Source organism: Oncorhynchus clarkii, chromosome 13, assembly GCF_045791955.1.
Source record: "Oncorhynchus clarkii lewisi isolate Uvic-CL-2024 chromosome 13, UVic_Ocla_1.0, whole genome shotgun sequence".
Classification (NCBI taxonomy): domain Eukaryota; kingdom Metazoa; phylum Chordata; class Actinopteri; order Salmoniformes; family Salmonidae; genus Oncorhynchus; species Oncorhynchus clarkii.
Window position 1 is genome coordinate 65,188,069 of NC_092159.1, and position 4,909 is coordinate 65,192,977.

The window sequence follows — 4,909 nt, forward strand, 5'->3', positions numbered from 1 at the left end:
ATTATTGACTGTATGTTAATTGTTTACTCCATGTGTAACTCTGTGTTGTTGTTTGTGTCCCACTGCTGTGCTTTATCTTGACCAGGTCGCAGATGCAAATGAGAACTTGTTCTCTACTAGCCTACCTGGTTAAATAAAGGTGTTCTCAACTAGCCTACCTAAATGTTTACTGTTAATTTCTTATTGTTTTATTTACCTTTTGTTTTTTATCTATTTCACTTTATATATTATCTACCTCACTTGCTTTGGCAACGTTAACACACGTTTCCCATGACAATAAAGACCATTTGAATTGAATTGAATTGAATTGAGAGAGAGAGAGACACAGAGAGACACAGAGAGAGAGTGACAGACAGACACTTTGGCAATGTTAACATATGTTTCTCATGACAATAAAGACCCTTTGAATTGAATTGAGAGACAGACAGACACTTTGGCAACGTTAACACACGTTTCCCATGACAATAAAGACCATTTGAATTTAATTGAATTGAATTGAGAGACAGACAGACACTTTGGCAATGTTAACATATGTTTCTCATGACAATGAAGCCCCTTTGAATTGAATTGAGAGACAGACAGACACTTTGGCAACGTTAACACACGTTTCCCATGACAATAAAGACCATTTGAATTTAATTGAATTGAATTGAGAGACAGACAGACACTTTGGCAGTGTTAACATATGTTTCTCATGACAATAAAGAGGGGGACACGAGATGTATGCGCTCGCCAACTCGTGAGTCGCTCTGGATAAGAGTGTCTGTTAACCGTAATCAACACCTGTAACCCCTGTCATTGTTAGAGGATCATTCTCTCATCGTCACCAGCAGCCCGTAAGGGATAGCAACCACGACCTGTGATGATTTATGATGTTCCATTAAACTGACGTTTGTCAAGGTGCTTTTGCAGGTGAAATAACAAAGATATTATTATCATTGGGATCATATTTTAACGACGTGGTGAGGTTGACGACAGAACAGAACAGGTCGGACCTGTGGGCTGTCGACCCGTGCACTGATTGTCCTTTAAAGCAGAACATCCCGAGAGAGTGGGGGCCAACTACAAAATTATCAACAACGGAGAGAACAGCAGACGTCAAATTAACCCTGTAACCACACGGGAATAACCCTGAAACCATGGAGAATTAACCCTGTAACCACGCCATGGAGAATTAACCCTGTAACCACGCGTGATTAACCCTGTAACCACGTGGAATCAACCCTGTAACCATGGAGAATTAACCCTGTAACCATGCGGAATTAACCCTGTAACCATGGAGAATTAACCCTGTAACCATGCGGAATTAACCCTGTAACCATGGAGAATTAACCCTGTAACCACGTGGAATTAACCCTGTAACCACGCATAAAGAACCCTGTAACCATACAGAATTAACCCTGTAACCACGCGGAATTAAGAATGTCGGGGGTCACGACCTAGGTAAAGTCCCCTCCCCCTGTAGCACCTGTAGCAGGTTATCAATAAGTCCCCCCCTGTAGCAGGTTGTCATGTAGGGAGGGGTCATGACCTAGTGAAAGTTCCCCTCCTGTAGCAAGTTATCATGTAGGGGGGGTTATGACCTAGTGAAAGTCCCCCCCTGTAGCTGGTTATAATGTATGGGGGGGTCACGACCTAGTGAAAGTTGCCCTCTATACTGTTCTGTACTGACCAGTATAGTCTGGGATACACTGTCCTGTACTGACCAGTATAGTCTGGGATACACTGTTCTGTACTGACCAGTATAGTCTGGGATACACTGTCCTGTACTGACCAGTATAGTCTGGGATACACTGTTCTGTACTGACCAGTATAGTCTGGGATACACTGTCCTGACCAGTATAGTCTGGGATACACTGTTCTGTACTGACCAGTATAGTCTGGGATACACTGTTCTGTACTGACCAGTATAGTCTGGGATACACTGTCCTGACCAGTATAGTCTGGGATACACTGTTCTGTACTGACCAGTATAGTCTGGGATACACTGTCCTGACCAGTATAGTCTGGGATACACTGTTCTGTACTGACCAGTATAGTCTGGGATACACTGTTCTGTACTGACCAGTATAGTCTGGGATACACTGTCCTGACCAGTATAGTCTGGGATACACTGTCCTGTACTGACCAGTATAGTCTGGGATACACTGTTCTGTACTGACCAGTATAGTCTGGGATACACTGTCCTGACCAGTATAGTCTGGGATACACTGTTCTGTACTGACCAGTATAGTCTGGGATACACTGTTCTGTACTGACCAGTATAGTCTGGGATACACTGTCCTGTACTGACCAGTATAGTCTGGGATACACTGTTCTGTACTGACCAGTATAGTCTGGGATACACTGTTCTGTACTGACCAGTATAGTCTGGGATACACTGTTCTGTACTGACCAGTATAGTCTGGGATACACTGTCCTGTACTGACCAGTATAGTCTGGGATACACTGTCCTGTACTGACCAGTATAGTCTGGGATACACTGTCCTGTACTGACCAGTATAGTCTGGGATACACTGTTCTGTACTGACCAGTATAGTCTGGGATACACTGTTCTGTACTGACCAGTATAGTCTGGGATACACTGTCCTGTACTGACCAGTATAGTCTGGGATACACTGTCCTGTACTGACCAGTATAGTCTGGGATACACTGTCCTGACCAGTATAGTCTGGGATACACTGTCCTGTACTGACCAGTATAGTCTGGGATACACTGTCCTGTACTGACCAGTATAGTCTGGGATACACTGTCCTGTACTGACCAGTATAGTCTGGGATACACTGTTCTGTACTGACCAGTATAGTCTGGGATACACTGTCCTGACCAGTATAGTCTGGGATACACTGTCCTGTACTGACCAGTATAGTCTGGGATACACTGTCCTGTACTGACCAGTATAGTCTGGGATACACTGTCCTGTACTGACCAGTATAGTCTGGGATACACTGTCCTGTACTGACCAGTATAGTCTGGGATACACTGTCCTGTACTGACCAGTATAGTCTGGGATACACTGTCCTGACCAGTATAGTCTGGGATACACTGTCCTGTACTGACCAGTATAGTCTGGGATACACTGTCCTGTACTGACCAGTATAGTCTGGGATACACTGTCCTGTACTGACCAGTATAGTCTGGGATACACTGTTCTGTACTGACCAGTATAGTCTGGGATACACTGTTCTGTACTGACCAGTATAGTCTGGGATACACTGTCCTGTACTGACCAGTATAGTCTGGGATACACTGTCCTGTACTGACCAGTATAGTCTGGGATACACTGTCCTGTACTGACCAGTATAGTCTGGGATACACTGTCCTGTACTGACCAGTATAGTCTGGGATACACTGTCCTGTACTGACCAGTATAGTCTGGGATACACTGTCCTGACCAGTATAGTCTGGGATACACTGTCCTGTACTGACCAGTATAGTCTGGGATACACTGTCCTGTACTGACCAGTATAGTCTGGGATACACTGTCCTGTACTGACCAGTATAGTCTGGGATACACTGTTCTGTACTGACCAGTATAGTCTGGGATACACTGTTCTGTACTGACCAGTATAGTCTGGGATACACTGTCCTGTACTGACCAGTATAGTCTGGGATACACTGTCCTGTACTGACCAGTATAGTCTGGGATACACTGTCCTGTACTGACCAGTATAGTCTGGGATACACTGTCCTGTACTGACCAGTATAGTCTGGGATACACTGTCCTGTTCTGTTCTGTGACCCTGCAGAATGGGAATATACATATGCCTATACAGACAGACAGACAGACAGACAGACAGACAGACAGGCAGACAGACAGACAGACAGACAGACAGACAGACAGACAGACAGGCAGACAGGCAGACAGACAGACAGACAGACAGACAGACAGACAGACAGGCAGACAGGCAGACAGGCAGACAGACAGACAGACAGACAGACAGAGAGACAGACAGACAGACAGACAGACAGACAGACAGACAGACAGACAGACAGACAGACAGACAGACAGACAGACAGACAGACAGACAGACCGACAGACATGTTTCTATTTGTTCCATTGTTGCTGGTTCTGTATTTGGCTCAGTGATGGGTGTCGTCACAGTGTTGACCCCTCACCCCTGGGCCCCCAGCTAACACAGCTGACTCTAATAATCACCCAAACCACGATCTTCAGTTTAGAAAACAATCGGATTAAAAGATGAATGATTCATGACATAAAAGTGTGACAACAATAAGGCCCCTCAAAGACTGGAGCTGCTGCCCATCCCTGATCTAAACTAAGGATTTGTTTTTTTAAATTCATTGTGATTGGCTGTAAATCATCTAGACTGGTGTGTGTGTTTTTAAAAGATGACATTACAGACTGCATAGTTGACATTTAATTCCCATGGGTTGGGTTTAGTATTTTGTACAGTTGTGATTGACACTAAATCCATCTGTCATTTAACATTTAAATGTCATTCATATCAACTCGTTACCGACATAATTGCCTGGCGGGCTGAAGAGATACGGGATAGGCTCTAATCCTGTCTTTTGTCCCGCGGGGCAGTTATGTCGGTAATGAATAAAAGGGGAATTCTGGATCACGTGATAGAGCGAGCGTGTGAGTTCTAGTTCACACCTGTCCGGGAAGCTGTTGACGGGTTGTGCTGTGCGTGGTGTGTGTCGCTTTGCGCTCCCCGGAGAGAGAGAGAGAGAGAGACGGGTTGTGCTGTGCGTGGTGTGTGTCACTTTGCGCTCCCCGGAGAGAGAGAGAGAGAGACGGGTTGTGCTGTGCGTGGTGTGTGTCACTTTGCGCTCCCCGGAGAGAGAGAGAGAGAGAGACGGGTTGTGCTGTGCGTGGTGTGTGTCACTTTGCGCTCCCGGAGAGAGAGAGAGACGGGTTGTGTTGTGCGTGCTGTGCGTG